Source organism: Phalacrocorax carbo, chromosome 4 (assembly GCF_963921805.1).
Source record: "Phalacrocorax carbo chromosome 4, bPhaCar2.1, whole genome shotgun sequence".
Classification (NCBI taxonomy): domain Eukaryota; kingdom Metazoa; phylum Chordata; class Aves; order Suliformes; family Phalacrocoracidae; genus Phalacrocorax; species Phalacrocorax carbo.
The window spans coordinates 53970406-53988785 of NC_087516.1; the positions used below are offsets into that span (position 1 = coordinate 53970406).

Consider the following 18380-nt stretch of genomic DNA (forward strand, 5'->3'; position numbering starts at 1 on the left):
CTGATGGTCCAGACCAGGATGCCGGCAGCATAATTTCTACAGGGTGTCAGAAAATGCATTACTACTAAGTGGCATCACTCTGAATGAAATCTGTATGGGTCAACTGCAGGTTAAGCTAACAAAACAATAAAAAATTTAAAATCTAACAATCGCAGAGTCCCCCGAGCACTCAGGAGAAGGAGCAATGGGTGGTTTCTTACGTGGACAAAGGAACGGGTCCCCACCTCATTTTATTTTTTCATTTTTATTTTATTTATTTTTATTTTTCCAAGCAATAGTGAGATGTTCGTCCTAAGTGGGTTTCACCAGCTTGTTGCCTTGAAAACTGGTTCATGACCTTCCCTTTCATTAGTGAGAAGGATCTCAACTGATAACATTTGAAAATGTTATGGCCTACATGTAAGAGCTTCCATCCCAGTCGAAGGGCAATGCAGGAGCGGCACAAATGGGTTCTTATGCTGGACAAACGTCCTCATTCCTCTTGAGGACCCTTCCTTCCTAAGCAGTACTTCTGCTTTCACATGAACATGGTCATACTAGTTTCTGCATTACATCTCAGAGTGAAATAACTGTGAGGCTGCGGGACACGCTGGTCTCGGGTTCAGTAAAAGTCTCTTCCAGATCAACAGATAATAAGGCAACTATGAAATACACTTCATCTCACAGCAAGTTTTCAAGTATTTCTGTGCAATCCCAAAATGTGTTTTGTCTGACATGTTTACATATATCACTGTACACGAGCTCACTAGCAATGAATTTTGGTTGCATTTTGACTTCGAACCTTGTGCTTTCTCTCTTAAAATGCAAAGGAATGCTATCTATATACATTGTGCTAATGGACTTTACAAATAATTGTAGTGCTTTTAAGACTTCTATGTATTTTTTTAACATTTATATTTGTAATGAAAAACTATTCTGAGTCAAAGACACGCTAAGCTAAACCTAGATATGTATGTATGTATTCTAATGAAAAGGCTTCATCTCTTAAAAATATATATTTACTTAAACAAAGTTAAAATGGGAAAAAAACAGTTCATGAGCTCTCAACTTCAAGAGCTACTCTATTTTTTCATAATTAAATTGGAACGATAGTTTTATTTAAACACCAAACAAAATGAAATAAACACCATAAGAGAGGAATGGAAATCCAAGCAGCAGAGTGCTGGGCTAGTCCACAGTGATGAATGCAAACCCATCAGAAACAGAGAAGACCTGAATCTGTTCAGATTTATACCAGTATTAGTCACTGAAGTGAAAATAGGAAAAGGTCACTGCCTTACCCCTGTTTGAGTGAAACGCAGAGAACTAAATGTATTCATTCCAGTTTGTAACTTTTTTCCAAATCGAGTAATGTAGAAAATAATTACCCCTGAAATATGACCCAATTTTGTCTTTAGGAAAACAAAAAAAAGACAAATTTAATAGCATTGCTTTCTCTTTACAAATACTACCACCATGCATATTTTCTTCATCAACACAACAATCCAACTAACAGACTACAATACCATTCCAGGCTCTCCTTAACAATTTCTTCAACTTCATGATTATTTTTCCTTTATTTTTCTGTGCTGCCCATCCTGCTTCCATTGGGTGACATGAAGGGACTTGCTTGTTAATGAGCGGAATTACACAATGTCCAAAAAGTGCTTTTCAGTTAACAAAACCACACATGCACACACAAAAATAAAAAAATATCTCTGTCATAAAATACTTTTCCCAGGCTGACAGTAAGTAGTAATTTTGTTTTTATAAATATGGGCAAAATCCAAATTTTGCAATCCCCAGTACACTTAGATATTTTTAAACTTAAAATCATCCCAGCATCTATCTATCCACCCATCAATCCATCCATCCATCTGTCTATCCATGCCTATAAACCAACCCCCCCTTTTCATAAACTGCTCTGCTAATTAACTCCCACGTCGTAGCAATCTTTCCATTACAGAAAAAGAAGAGAGAGATTGAATTTATCTATACGTGATGAACAAATGCCCTGGAGAAGCTCTCGTCATCTATCATGTCAATGTAGATGAACTCCTTGGGATTTCTTTTCTTTGTTTTACCATCCAATAACAGTAAAAATAACACACAGCAGAATCACAGTACTTAGGCCACACAGCTAATCAACATCTGGAAAGACATTCAAGGTTGCTCTGCATTTATCCTTTTTTGAACAATAAAGCTTAGGGGTGACTGCTCCTGGGTTTGAGGTCTAATTACTATAACAATTAGGCTCATCAGTGCATTTATTATTATTAAGGAATGATGACAGAAAACTGATCTCTATCTGATTAAACAAAATAAAGCACTAATCGAGACGAACAGCAAGTCCATTATTTTTCAAGTCCCTGAAAAAGGGCTAAATTTCATAAACGGGGGCAGCACTAATCCTTACTACAAGGGAACCGGGTAAGAAGGGGCATCTTTCTAAAGAGACATGGGACAAGCAACATCCCAACGCAGCACTTAACGCAGCACCGGTGGGTGCTTCTCCACACCCTGATCCCAGACACACCAGCCTGTCACCACAGTTTTCAGAAGTCTTTTATTACAGTGACAGCTCTCATTTAAGATCAGCTCTGCACTCATTTTTGCAATGATTTGTTAATGTCACAGTCTTCACTTACACCTTTTTTTTTTTTTTTTCTCAGTTCTGTTTGGGCACAGGCTTTCACTGTGAGGCTACGTGGGTAAAACTCTTGCTGGGGCGGTGGGCATTTTGGCTGCAGACTGAGTGGGAGCCCTGAGCTGCTAATGTAGCAAATAAAATCCCCATTCACTGGGGTTTTGAAAACATTTCCAACTCTGGGTACATCAAAGGGAGTTTATCACAGTAGGTCATGCTGCTCTGTCTTTTGTGAAGCATGGTGCAAGGTGCTAAGGGTTCGGGGGGTTTTTTGCCTTTTTACATAGACAAATCCACCAATAGTTCAAAACTACTAAAAAAAAAACACCACACACACACACCAAAAACAAAAAAACCCAACCCCAAACAACAGAAGACTAGTTACTTCAAGCCTCAAACTCTCATGAAAAACCAAACAGAAAGAAGTCCAATCAGGAGAAATGCAGAATAACACCAGTCTCCTCCTCTCCCCACATCGTTCTACATTTTCAGTAAGCAAGAAACTGTTTTGTTTTGTGGGACTGTATCTCCTTGCATGCCTGAACAGGTCATAGCAAACCCCATTTCAGCTCCAAATCCACCTAAATGAAAAGACTGTGGCTTTTACTTGGTAAACCTCCCTTAAAAACTGTTTGCAATTTTGGAATATTGTTAGTAAGAATACCATGAGATGCAAAGCATTAAGCAGTCCCCAGACAGTTATTTAACCCAAAACAAACTAACAATGATGGTTCTGCTTATGGAAAGAAAATAAGACTTATTCACTTTCAACGGAGAAATAAATATGTTGTAGGATGAAAGTAATCTACTTGCATGCAAACAGATACGCTTTCTTGATCAATAAGAAAAAAACCATCAGCTCTGCATTCCTCAGACCAACCCCCCCCCCCCCCCCTTTTTTAATGAAGGATTTCAAAGCTCTGCATAGATAATGCAGCTGCCAAAATATTTGATGTGGTTTTAATGCTGATGAGTAAAGCAATCAGAAGCTTTTCTCAGGAATTATAAAAACTTTGGATTTCTAATGATGTTGAACAGAGAGCTAACAAGCACACATTTGCACAAGCAACTTGGTGACCATATTTTATCATAATCACAATGGGACACTCCTCTAACGAAGAAAGAGTGAGGGATATGCACTTTCCAAGATGCACGGTTCGTTTTATCCTGTGCAGCACCATTTCACAGGGCACCAGATTAATCCAGAGCGCCGCCTGTTCTGAGCAACATGATGCAAATACAAATTCACCTTTCAATCACTTCTGCGGGTTAATGACACTGAGTAATAGCACATTAGCAAAGTGCCACTCCAGACACCAGTCAGGCATGCCAAACAGATAATCTGACAAACGTTTCAGATTCATTTTCCATGAACAGAAACACCGTTCGGGCTTATTAACTAGCAAATCTGCACACAGTGCAGTGCAGAGCGCAGAGGATCCATTAAAAGTAGCAATCTATCTCATTAATGTAATATATAATGCTATCTGGCCTCTTCTATTGTTGCAAAAATTAAAAAAAAATATGCTCATGCTCCATAATGTTGTAGTATATTTGTACTAATTGCTTCATGTACTCCGGTCAAGTTTTTGATGTAAAGGAATTCCCCCACTGGTTTAGAGAGAAATGATGTTTTCAGTTACTATGGATTTCAAGAGCACAAATAATTCAGGTAGCCTTCCCAAACTACTCGCTGTACCCACTTCATTTTTCCTGTTTCTATTAAATGCTTCCCTTGCAAAAGCCATGTATCTATATCTGATCCTCACGTCTGTTACAGCATCTCTGCTTTTACAGATCTGATTTGGGCACATGGAGTAGTAGAGTTACAGGGGCTGATTGCTCACTTAGTCCAAAATCAATAGGAGATGAACACGATTTGTCTTCTTATCTCTAGCATATTGATAACCAAATGGGAAAAAAGGGTAACTAAATAAGAACAGTTTCCCCAAAATGTGCGTTCAAAATTGTAAGTAATATTACTTGCATGCTTTCACAGCCTTTAAATACGGATCTTACCAGAATGTTAGAAAACAAGAACGTTGCTAAAACAATACATTAAAAGCAAACTTCCCAGCAGGTTTATCCAAACCCAATTCTAACAGCAAGCACACGTACTGAACACCCAATTAAAAGCACCATACCCATCCAGAAAGCAGAAACAATGCTGCGTTATCCATATGTCTGCTCAATTAATGATATTCTTTTAACAGCTGGGATTCGGAAAAGTATCTATAGACATTTCCTTTCCTGGCTAAATCTTAACCATCTTCCTTTGCCTCGCTTGTTACCTTCAGTTCTTTGGATCTTGATACAGTAGCAGTGTTTTAATCTGATTTTTTCCCATTTAAAGACTATGGGGGACAACCTTTTTGGTTTTGCTTTAAGAGTCTCAACACATCATTTCTAGTCACAGAATCACTCCCTTGCAGCGTTCCGCCTCTAGGACCAGGAGTCAGAGTTTACCACCATTTATAACAAAAGTTAGGTGGAAAATTAGCTTTCTGCCCCTTTGTTGGTCACCCTGTGGCTTTCTTCAGAGCTTTTGTTTGAAAACGCGGCTACAGGTGATTACTCCAGTGGACCACCAGCCTGCTTGGCCACGTTTCAATTTGCTTTAATGCTGAATTTGGATTTTCAAAGCTGCAATTTGCCATTCTGGATTTCACCTTCTGTGCCACTCTGTTTCAGGGTGTCAGAGGTGACAGGGGCTCTTGGCCTCAGATCAAGGTAGCCCAGTTTGATTTTTCCTCTGTAATTTTGTGTTTCATTTTGCATCCATTTTACAGTGCTCTGCAGAGTAGTAAAGAGGACATGCCATGGTGGTATTGACACTGCCAGGCTTTCTCCAGATTACTTCAGGAAGGATTTCAGTCGTCTTTGCTGGGTAATCAAGTATTTTGCTTTATTGTTAGTTATATTGAATGGCTCACATGCTATTTCCTTTAGAAATGCCTCAACTGCCCATGTTGGTTACAGTTCTTAAATAACCTATGTTTTAACGACACTGTGGGGTATTTAACAAGAAAATACTGCTACAATTATGGGATGGCAAATAAACGTGTTATCGATTAGTTCAGAATTTGTGATGAAGATGATGACTCAGGAGATTCAATCGCCAGCACATTTGTGAAGACCCTGGGAAACTGCACGCAAGTCTGTTAATTTCTCAGTCCACCTCTTCTGCAGAATAAGGATGAAAATAGTCCCCTCTCTCCAGACTTTTTGCCTGCTCAGACAAAGCAAACTCCTTTCTGCTAGAGCGGCTACAGTGTGTGCAGCAGACCAGCCAAGTAAGCCCTGATCTTGCGAGAGTGCCTTAGGCACTACACTGCTATGCAACAATTCTGCTGCTACAAAATATGAAATTAAGTTCGAGCAAAGGATTTAAGTTACGACTCATTTAGGATTTAGTTCAACAGGCAGTGGGTTCCTTAAATCTGTAGGTCACAGTATTCCACATATTGGTATGTACAGCAAGACAGCCAAACCCTTGCTTTTCCTTGAATCCTACACATTGTTTTACATACATTACAGTCCACAGAGACTCAGTGACAGAGAGCAATTAAGAAAACAAACAAAACTGTAGTAATAAACCATATAAGGAAGAAAAAGCAGAAGTGTCACCACCAGCCCTCAAACATATGGCTCTCCAAGGCCCTTCTTGCGCCATGCAACTTCCACTGCCCCATCAGGCCCAGATGCCTGCTTATTTTGGAGGAGAATTTGCTTAGAAAATGTCTCATGGCCAGCATGATTTCATACCTCATTAGCGTTGTCCTGATGCAAGTAATGGAAATAAAAGTCCTGGAAGCCAGCAATTCTGTACACATGCAGAAGCTGTTTGCTTATCAGACGCCTAAGGAAGGTGATGGAAGCTGAAAAAAGAATAATGTGGCAAGTGGTATGATAAAGGTAACTATCAAAAGGAGGGAGATGGGAGTAGGCACCAGTGGTATGTGCTGCTTAAGACAGTATTGTCTCCGTCACCCGGGAATCAGGAAAACAGCTCACTGTTTGTCCAGATACACTGATAATTTTTGAGGCTTTATTACAAACTGCACTGGAGAGTGATATTGGGGGCAGGGAGGGGAGGGAGGAGAACTTAACCCTTAATCTCTTCTAAGGCTTTCTTTCTCAACATAAATCATATCAATAAGGTTACAGAACTGCCCCACAAACACTAACGTGGGCAAAGGCAAGAGGGAAGAATCTTGTGAAGTAGGTAACAGCAAGCAAAGGAAGGATGGGGAGCACAGAGAAAACCTGCAAGTCGACTTTGCTGTCAAGGAGGGGCCCATTAGTCAGGCACAAGCCATTAGCTACTTTATTTGGTAACTTATCTAGGAAAACACTGAGCAGTCTCACTTAATTTGCCTCTATTAGTAATTTACAGACTTCTACATCAGATATTCATCTGATTGACATCAGAAAATTCATCCAGGTAATCTTGAGTAGGTTCTCTTTTTTTCACATGAAATGGAAACAAATTGGACATTTAAAACTAGAGCACAGTTTTAGTGACAAAGTTTCCGTTAGGGCTACTGGGTCTCTGGCCCACTGGCCACCACTTGAGTAAACAAGTCAACTCTGACTTGCTGTCAAAATTCATAGTATTTTAAGATACTCTGTCACTCACACAGAGCAGCCAGCCAACAATTTTACCTGGTACATAACGTGAAAGCATCCCATGAAAGAATGCAATGTTAAAATGAACAGGAAACCCATCCTTTCAGACCTCCTTTAGCCCATCAGCTAAGCACCACTTTAACACTAGCTATCTTAATCCACTGTAATTAAACTTCATGTCTATTGATTACTGCAAAATTTAGTTTTGTTTTTCAAGTTGCCAGCCACAGAAACATTAAAACAGAAGAAAGACCTAGATCTGTAGCCAGCACCCTGGTTTAGTCATCTTGGTTGGCCATTAACAATAATAATATGTTCAATTTGTGGCTGCGCTTTCTTTCTCCATTATTGAAACAACTTGAGTTTGTGCAGAACGGCCTCATGATCTCAAATCAGTGTCTTATTGATTCAGCAAAAATTTTTGTGGATTAGCAATGACACAAATGGCGTCTCTAATCATGGCCAACGTGGAAACTATTTTGAGAAAGAATGAGCTCAGACATAGTCTTAAAGCAGGTTTGTAAATGCGCGTAGACCTAAACAGGAATATTTTGATCCTGGAGGAGAAATGGAGGAAAACCAAAAGGGAAGAGATTAACAAATAAACCCACCACAAGGACTACTGCCTGAGAAGGATTCCCCCACCCTGCCCTACCACCACACCCTGCTCCCCTGCTTCCCACAACCACACAGTTCTTAGGGCTATTTAACATAAACAGCGGTACCTTCATTACCTCCGAATTTCATTGTGTAGGAAAACGAAGGCTGATCACGCAACCATTAACACTAAACATCGCCATAAAAAAAATCCAGCAAGGAGGCATCGTTACACTAAGGACTTGTGCCAAAACTACCTTCAGCACGCCCTGCAGCGCGTTGGGGCTGGCACCACCCTGCCACCCTGCCCTGCGCAAGAACAGGGCATTTTCAGGTGATCCCAGCATGCCTCCTGGGGCAGCACCAGAGCTCAGGCACTTCCCACAGCCAGCTGCTGCCAGCCCACTGCAAGCAACACGCTTTCACTGCCTCTCCTTCATGATGTCCTGTCAGAAAGCACATGGCCAGGCCTCTCTCTGATACTCCAGGATATCCACTAGCAAGCAACCCTAGCTCCATCAAACATAAGAAGTCATCAGTCTTATAGCTGGCACATAACTCACCTCCACCGTTTCCTCTCTTGTTTGGCAGCTGACCTCCTGTGGAGGTGGCTGAAAGGGTCATTAACGGTTTTTGTCAGCCCACTTTGTTTAGCAGCTATCAAAATCAAATCAATGCCTCCTCCATTGTCTTCGCTTTCTCCTTTGCAGGTTTTTTCTGTACTTCACCTCATCACCGCTGTGGGCTTTGGACCATGATTTATCACCAGGTTCACAAGGCTGCTGCTTCATGGGAGCAATAAGCAGAAGTGTAATTCCAGCAAGTTTGCTTTTCAGCGTTTTCTTGCTGAAGGCAACAGCTATATCCCTGCTACCCTTAAACATAACTCATGCCCCAGTGTTTCCAGAAGGAAGAGACAGAAGAAAGACTTCAGAAGAAAAATCCTTTGCCCTTCCCTAAGTCTTCCTTCCTCTTTTGTCCCTGTATCTCCCAGCTCCTGCCACAGCTGGAGCCCAGAGGCTGGCAGCAGGGACGCCCCCAGTTGCTGCAACATTGCCAGCCGCAGATGGATGGTCTCAAGGCTGTGGGTCCTCACAGAGCAGAAAGGCAAGGCAGGGTGGTAAGGGCGTGCTCGCAGGAGGCAGGAGAGAGGGTAGGTCCCTCCCTGCCCCAGGCTGAGTGTGCTCCCACACCCCAGCCAGCACACCTCTGGTTTGGCATCTGGGTCGCTGCTTAGTGACCCAGGAAATGCTAATAATACGTCTGGCAGGAGAAGATTGGCAGAATGAAGAAAAAAAAAGGCATATAATAAATTGATTCAAGAAAAATCGTATTTTATGCTCACCAAAGACAAAGCTTATGAAATAGCCCATTTTGAATTACTCACTGAACTCTGATCCTACAGTTTTAATTCAAGATCTGTCCTGCAGTAGTATACAGAATATGGTTCATCATTCTCAGAGGTATTAAAACCCTGTACTTTTATATCGGTGGTTATAGATCTTGTTTGTACATAAAATTTCATGCTTTTATAAAAGTAAATTCCAAAGCAAATGTAACTTTTCAGAGCAGTCATTACCCGGGGTTTTATTGCCAGGCTTGCTAACTCTCCGGGTAAGCACCAGGTCCAGCCACTCTGCTCAGTTTTGACTCTTCTTCAGAGGCTGGTAAGATTTATTTTAGTGCCTGACATCCGAATAAAGTACACTTTCCTTCAGTTTCTGCATGCATTTACTGTAGGGCAAACTTGCTCCTGTTTCATCTTGTACCTTTTCTCCCCTGTATCCACCTCACACATCTGTTTGACTGGCAGTCAGCGAGGTTGTTTTATTAACAGGTGTCTTCAGAATGATGCCTGCTTTTTTCCTACCACGTGTTTGCAATGCGCCTAGTACAATTAAGCCCTGATCTTTATATGTGGCCTCCAAGGACCACAGTAATAGAAATAATAAATTATAAACAATGCTGTCACAGGGAAATCCTCATTCTCTTCCCTTTTACCCCGGGGCCCCCAGCAGGTGCGTGGGTGAGGGTGGGAGGTAAGAGAGAGGGAAGAGCTCTTTGATTTAGGAACCTGTGTAGCACCACCATTTTGACATGCTTTCAGCAGAATGTGGGAAATAACAAACCCAACAGAGAAACAGCACCACGGTGTGCCAGTACGGATGTTCTCTCTTACACTGGGTCCCTTGGCTAACTCGACAACATTGGAATGAAAATACCAAGTATTTCTTTTGGGTGATGCAACATTGCACTGGGACACTGCAGGAAGACTGAGGCATTTTTAAAGGCTTAAATGAATCCTGAGCTTCCTTTCTAAAGCTTAAGGAACAGTGCAACACATCTTTTTTTTTTTTTTTTTCCAGATACTCTAAAGAAAATCAGTCGAAAGGTCTAAAATGAACCTGCCTGCCCAATGCATACGGTTCTGCATGGGCAAATTTCTGCACACACAAACTATGGAAGAAATGTGTCAGTAGATAAACAAGATCAATCCACCCCCAGGCTGTTTCTCTGCACCGATGCTGTATGTCAAATGAATCCAGTCATCTCAAAACAGCTTGGAATATCTGACATCTGTAATTCTGCCCCCTTCCATCAAAGCAGGCATTTAAACTGTGTAAAATTTATATTCCACTTATATTCAGTACTATCCTATTACTGAAGTGTCTCTAGTGAAAGTTCTTAGAGAAAGAAGAAAAAAATTCATTAACTCACTGCCACTAGCCCACGTTAGGTAAAACCAGGCATCTCCAAGGAAAAGAACTTTCCCAAGAGCGAAGAAATACAAAATTCTCTTTCAAAATGTATATACATTGCATACATACATGCATACATATGAAGAAGAGAGAGGCAGGGGAAATATAAATCAGAAAATATTAATTTTACAGAACGTAGAAACAATAACATGAAGACTTTTATCCTAAAGCACTTCATTGTGCAATACACAGTATTCATCTATTAAAGAGGCTCAGGAGGGCTAAACCAGACCAGACGGCCTCAAACATGAGTATTAGTACATTTCTTAACATCATCAGTCGCTTAATGTTGCATTGCCAGCATCGTGTTTGTTTTACATATTATGGCTTTTCCACAGAGTGCATACTTGCAGCAGATTTTTGAGATCATAGGAGGGCACACGAGCAAATGAGCCAGATAGCCTTATGATGTCTCCCCTATCTCTTGATCTTACACGCTGACGGCATCTTCTGCTTTCTGCTCACCACTTGAAGAACAGTGCGATGCTTATCAATGAGCAGTAATTAGTACAGGGTTATCAAGGAACTCAAAATAGAAAGCTTTATCTTCTGGATAATGTAATCTATCAAGCAAGTGAAGCAGAACCTCACTTCCATGGATATCAGAGAACGTTTCTCCACTGACTTCTTTTGGGAACAGATTTGGTTCACTGAAGCTTTCCTGTTCACTCTGTGCATGCACCGCACAGGAGGAAACAGAAATGATCCTTTGGAGCGAGTTACTCGGGTTGAAGAGCATAAGACACGTAAAGGGACATTACCAGGATAAACACCACAGGCCAAACCCTCGACCAGAGTCCTGCCGGCAAGAGGCAGGCAGAGGCCAGCCAAGGGCATTGCCCTCTTTGTGTTGCCTTACACATCTTACCTGCTATTTAATTGCTCTGAGATCATTGGAGCTAAAAGAAATTTTAAAGCAGTGCAGTTTACACTGCGTAAGATATACTGTTAAGTCAAAATTCCTTAAGACATATTCAGTATCAATTTCCCTCTCAAAGACATGACTCAGCGCACATACCTGAGTTCAGGAACACACCAGACTGGTCGTTATTTCTGCAGCCCTACATCCACATAAGCTACATGATTTCCCAGCTCTGCCCCAATCCCCCAATCCTGCTCTGTTTTCAGGACACCCTTAGAGGGACAGGGCCTTTCTCCATACAACAGGCCAAATAAAATTCTTGTTTTCACCCTTCCACCATGGCCAAGCATCCAGAAGCCAACTGCCCGGTATTGCCAGCCCAGTGACTCTAGCAACTCTCCAGTTTGCTTCTTCCTCTCTCGTCCAAGCTGTGAGCACAGTGAGAGTGCCCAAGCTCTGTACAACCTGTGAGATGGGACATGCCAAAAATATGATGGCCTGCAGTGATCCCACACAAATTAGTCGGGGAAACGTCTTTACTTGTGCGTTCACTCAATCCTTTACAAAAATTTAAACTTCATGTACTTTTGGGAACTGAAGTTTTAATTGTGTTTAAAAGTCCAACGCCTACATACATAGTGTTGTGTTGAACAGACCGTGACTTGACTGAAGACTTAAATCATATAGAGCCTTAGATGATGTATTAAAATGTATTCCCCCCACATTTATCTCAGCTTGTATAATGAAACTAAGCTGTTTAGCTTCATTACTCATGAAATACCCTTAAGAAACAATTGTGCCATATTACAGCGAGCAGCCTTGACTTTCATTTTAACATTCTTTATCTGCTCTGGCCTGTGCCTCCTTCTCTGTGACTACTCTGATTTGGCAAGCTCTTCAGTGGAGGAATCATACCTTCCTGGCATCTCTGGGTAGATCCTACAGTATGTTGGCTATTCTAGTATAAACAGCAAATGATAACAGTTCACCAGTGTCATGTTTTACGTTTCAAGTCTTCCATGCTGCAGCATATGGAAATGCTTTCTGCCCTGCCACTTTCTTAAAAAACAAAACTAAAAGACCTTTGCAAAATAAAGGCAAACAAAACCCCAGGCATATTTCTCTCTCTTAAAGCCAAAGTGCTGGGAGTACATCTTTAGCCTACATAATGTGGAGTTTATTTCAGGGTCAACCTCTGACTACCAGTGAGCTCCAGACAGTTACATCACGGCAAGTCTGAGCCCACAAGAGGAAAACCCTGACTTTACTGCTGGCTTCATGGTCTTTACTTCACTGTTCTCTAATGATCAGCCCAAGCAGGCAACTCCCAATGACTGCAAAAGGAGCGTTAAACCATCCACAAGAGATCTTAAAATGGCCAGAGGTACTGTCGGCTTGCTTTCTTTTCTTCTCAGCTCAGCACACAACATCACTCGTATGAAAGTAATTTAAAACAGATAAACTCCCATAAGGAATTGACTGACATTTGCTTTATCTGATTTGTGTAACAGGTTTTACTTTTTACTGATACAGTGCACCAGCCTTGAGGCTGCCACAGAGCAACCAAACAAAAAAAACTAGGGATCAACTAGTGGACAGAAAAAAGAAAAACAGAAATGAACACCTGAAATTCCCCATGCTGTCATGCCTAATGCGGAACGGACAAAGCCGAGCATCTTAATCACCGGGGAGATGAGGGAATGGAAGACTTTGGGGTATGCTTAGCACACAGGATCGGGCCCTTTCTCTTTTTCTCTCGTCATTCCTTTGACAGGCAAATGAAGGCAGCTTTCCACCTTAGATAGAGGGAGGAGTGAATGTGACACAGTGCTCCCAAGGGACGAGGTCGCAGTGCGTCCCCAGCATCACCTCTGAGCTGCAGAGCGGTGCAGCAGACAGAGAAGAGGTAGCATTACCATACACACCCGGTGGCTGTGATTCATCTCAACCCTAAAGAGAGCTTGTCGGATTCTAAACGCTCTCTCTCGACGTTACTTTTAAGTCACGTAGAATAGGTTTCTTCATTGCACCATTTATTTAAGGAGGGAATAAATGTGACATCCGTTGTTTAAAATGCAGTAAAAGCCAAAACGCAAGAAGCAATTTTAACTATTCAACAACTATGTGAGCTTGTAGAAGAGAGCTCACTTTTTACATCTACTGGTTGAATGACTTGAGAAAAATTATTTACTAGGTAGTGATAATTAAAGTGCAAGGGCTTTCTGCTGGCCTGAAGTCAAAAACCTAATAGCTAACCCTTTTACAATAAATCATGAACAAGCTAGACTTGATTTGTCTTCTTGTCCATAGATTGTATTGAAGATATAAGTAGTTATTGATGTTATGGAGTAAGTACAAAGCTGGATAAAAAAAAAGCTGTAAAGTGATGAATGACTGGCAAGAAGGAAAACTTGGGGGGGGGGTGATTTTGGTAATTTTATACTTTCAGCTCACTTCTGTCACCTAAAAAAAAATACTGAATATTTGAAAAAGTTACAAGATTCTCAAAAATCTTCTATACATATATATGGAATCTAGCTCAGAGCATGTATTTTTATGAAAGAATGCAATATTACTTTCACCAGCCCACTGAAAGGAAGCCGATGACTGCTGATACAAATCATCATGCATAAAAATGTGATTCAACTATTTCTTTCTGTATATACAACAAATACAAAGATTATCTGATATACCATCTAATTTGGGCTGGAATTTATAGATGAGTGAATCATAACAAAAAATCTACACTAATTGAGTAATAACATATGCAATTACCTCAACAAATAAATCAAGTCAGTAGGTGATAGCATTAACATAAGGGGGTTGAATTTGGCGACCCCTGAGATACAGACTTTGCTCTCAAGTCTGGTGCTAAGTAACTGGGCTTCTCAGGGCATGTGAAACACATCTGACCCTTTCATGCAGACATTTGTCTATAATTGCATGCCGTTCACATGTGACTTCAGAGATGTTGGCACATTTTATTGAGAACATGGCCAATTAATTATGATTTACTATAAAAGAGGCATAGCCCTATTTTTGCCTGCCAGATAAGGTTCTCTGTTTACACCTAAGTGCCACACCTTATGCAGCAGGTTGCTACACATAAATGTAATAATTTATGGATCATGGATACCCATGAAAAGATGGTGCACTGGGTGCAGGTCCTGAACTTACACGCTGTCGTCCTTTCAAACATCCATACGTCTGCTACAATATATCGTACTGCTATGTAATGGATTTAGGCACTAAGAAGGACAGACATTTGGGGACACCTTTCATCCAACTCGACTGGAAACTGGCAGGTGCAGATATATGCGAATGTTGCCTTTAGATGAATGGATGCCTAAAACAGATACATTTCATCCACCCATGCTTGCTAGCCAATTCAGGAACAGTTTTAATAACAGCCTTAGGCTGGGATATGATGCAAAGGTTGTCTACAAAGACGTTCATAGGGCAATCCTGATTTTATGGGGAGTATCTCATATCCCACAAGCTTAGCCTGAAGCTTTCTTATTGTTCTGAGCTAGTTTGGGTCTCCGGGACTCCTGAAACTTTGCAATGGAATAATTTGACCCAATGCTGCAATTTAATCAACTTGTGTTAATTTATGAGGAAGGTGTCTTGTCATATCAGGACATAAAATGAGGACAGGACATGCCTTCATCACACATCAACACAACATGACATGAAACTACAAACAGTGAGATGAAGTTATTCTGCGCAGTACAAGAAATACGTTTATCTATAGTGAAAAACCAAAGGGAAAAGCTGTGAGTTATGTCAACTGCAGTGACAAAACAGCCTGTAGGACAAATCCCTTGGAGTCTGGCCAAAAAAAAAAACCCCTAGTAGAGACGAGATCACACACTCGGAGATGTAAGAGTGGCAAGTGGGTACTGCTCAAAGCACTTCTCAGAAGCAGCCATTCTTTGCATGCATTTTTTTGGCGTTAATTTTTTTGCCATTGATAGAGTGCTGAGGCCAAGTAAAGTAACTCTGAATATTACACACCATATACTTTAACTACTTACTGCCCTGCTTTATTATTTCTTCTTTTAAAACCAAGCCAACGCGTCTTTAACACGAACAGCCAACTTTTGCAAACAAGACAGTTAAGTGGAGAATGGCAGCCCTCTGAAAACTCGGCCAAGCCTGGAACAAAAGCAGCTATTTAAACAGTGAACATTGAAAAGTCTGTTAGATCATCTGATTTGTGCAACCTGAGCCACACCATGTGAGGTGTTTCCTCTCCGCTGGCCAACTCTGACCGCCACAAGGGTGAAGAGAACAGGGTTCTTTAGAAATGTCAACCTCTGTTTATCAAAGAGCTTTGTAAAATTACTAAAAAAACATTTCGGCTACAGTGACCGCCCTTAGAAACTTGCCAAATGTTTCTGATAACTGAATAGGTGCCTCAGTAAACCCAGTATTCCAGGAATTTCCTACCGTAAGTAGCAGGAAACACAAGCCAATGCTCAGGCACTGCAGCATCTACTGTCACGCTGGCAACCTTATATGGAGGGCACACTGCAGTGCCCTCCACTGGCATATTCAGCCCTGAGAAAGCATTATGCATTTATCAGTTAGGATATAAAAGCAAAAGTTTTCCCCTTGGCAGCAGAATTGCTGAAGCCTCGTTTCCTTTAAATTCCTGCCTTACATCCCCTACACTACCTTCCCGGGTCCCAGTAGGCTCTCACTACTGGCAGCACTGCAGCCTTCCCATTGTGGCTGCTGGGGCAGCATGGAGTAGGGCGGCAGGGCAGGGCAGGGTGCACATACCGTTCCTTCCACACATGCATACTTCCCTCCACCAGAATGTCACTTAGGTCCTCTCATATCCTGCTACTGATTTTTGCAGAGTATGGAGAAATATCTTGTGGGGTCTCTTACCTCTTTCTGTCGAAATGGCCTACTTAAATAAAAAAAATACAAAGTTTTTGGAGGTGCAACCTGCTTGACAAAAGCATGAATACCTACATCTCACGCCTACAGGAATCCAAAATGTTTTCAGAGGAGGAAAATGCAACGATGGACAGGTCATGAGAACATGTTGGTGAAAAAATGTATATAAATGGGTAAACTCCCATTCCATTAGAGATAATGACAATTCCGTCTCCACTGCTAGTAAGGTCAGGGCTTCACACTGACTGTTCATGATTGACATATTTGGGATGACAAACATCTACTTTCCTCTGTTCACCTTTTTACCATTTTGCTTACTTGTTCTCCAGTAACACACTACTATGGTGTCCTGGTTTCAGCTGGGATAGAGTTAAATTTCTTCATAGTAGCTAGTATGGGGTTGTGTTTTGGAGTTTTGCTGGAAACAGCGGTGATAATGTGGAGATGTTTTAGTTGTTGCTAAGCAGCGCTTACACTGGTCAAGGACTTTTTCAGCTCCCCGTGCTCTGCCGGGTGCACAAGAAGCTGGGAGGGGACACAGCCGGGACGGCTGACCCCAGCTGACCAAAGGGATATTCCATACCATGTGATGTCATGCTCAGTATATAAAGCTGGGGAAGAAGAAGGAAGGGGGGACATTGGGAGTCATGGCATTTGTCTTCCCAAGTCACCGTTACGCGTGATGGAGCCCTGCTTTCCTGAAGATGGCTGAACACCTGCCTGCCCATGGGAAGTGGTGAATTAATTCCTTGTTTTGCTTTGCTTCTACACGCAGTTTCTGCTTTACCTATTAAACTGTCTTTATCTCGGCCCATGAGTTGGCTCACTTTTACTCTTCTGATTCTCTCCCCCATCCCACCATGGGGGAGTGAGCGAGCGGCTGCGTGGTGCTGGGTTGCTGACTGGAGCTAAACCACGACATAGGGTAAAGCAAACGTACAGCTCAAGGAACGAACTGCACTGATTAACTTTAGACTGACTTTATATGTGCTCCTTAAATTTTCTCTCTGAGCTGTTAACATTTACTGGAGCTGACCTCCTCTGTGCCAGCCATACAGCTCCGAGAGCTTCTCATTGATAATTAGAAGTGACAGCACTCCTTTTGGTTAAAATTAACAGAGGTGAAACTTAACAGAAACTGCCTACTCAAGGAGTCACACCACTCTCCATTATCAGACTCTAAATTATTAACTTGCCTTAGTTTTATCATGATTAATTATTAAAATTCAGCTGCTTGTCAACATATTCATCATAGAACCCATAGATTAGCAGTGTCTCGTGCTATATTGGCTGTGCTCTAAACAGTGACCTTTCAGCAGTATTTTTTTTTCTTTACACTGAAGATTTAGGAGGACTGTTCAGACACTACGTGCCGCTTAATTGTAGCAAGGTTTGCCTCTAATGTCCAGAGGCTAGAGTTGAAAGTATTCATTTCAACGTGTTGTATTCCTGGCATTAAAGACAAAAGATTTTGTTACTTGAGGAATTTTAATTTTTTTTTTAATACCAACAATTACAATTCTATGCAGTGTCCTGCATATTTAACACTTATTGGAAAAGTCAGCTGAATATCACAGATTGCAATCAACATCTTTCACAGATGCCAGTCTTTTTTTTTCCCTTTGAATGTACAGAGCTTTGCAAGTCATTAGTCCATTAGCACAAAGTTAAAGTACGCCAATCAATGTCATTTAAAGCTGTAGGTCATCTTGGGTTTTCATAAACAATCTTAAGGCTAATGACAGCTATGTACCCTTCTGCTCTCATTTTCATTTCATCTTGAGCTTTCTTTGAAACATTAGATTTGGCATTTGCAAAGAAATAAACCCACTGCAGGTGCTACTTTTCACCATGATAAAGTAGAAATTATGTTCTCAAAATTCACCAGGAGACTTCAGGAAAATGCAGGATATTGTGACCTGGGTTTATTCTTAAACTTTCTAATATCCTTGGATTTACTAGGATGATATGAAAGAAGCCATGCCAGAAAGAAACG

At 41.3% G+C, this 18380-nt stretch overlaps 1 protein-coding gene across 2 annotated transcripts in view; it reads right to left on the minus strand.

The window, feature by feature from the left end:
* Positions 1-18380, minus strand: part of UNC5C (unc-5 netrin receptor C) — a 275298-nt gene that overhangs the window by 201393 nt on the left and 55525 nt on the right. The window lies entirely within an intron of this gene.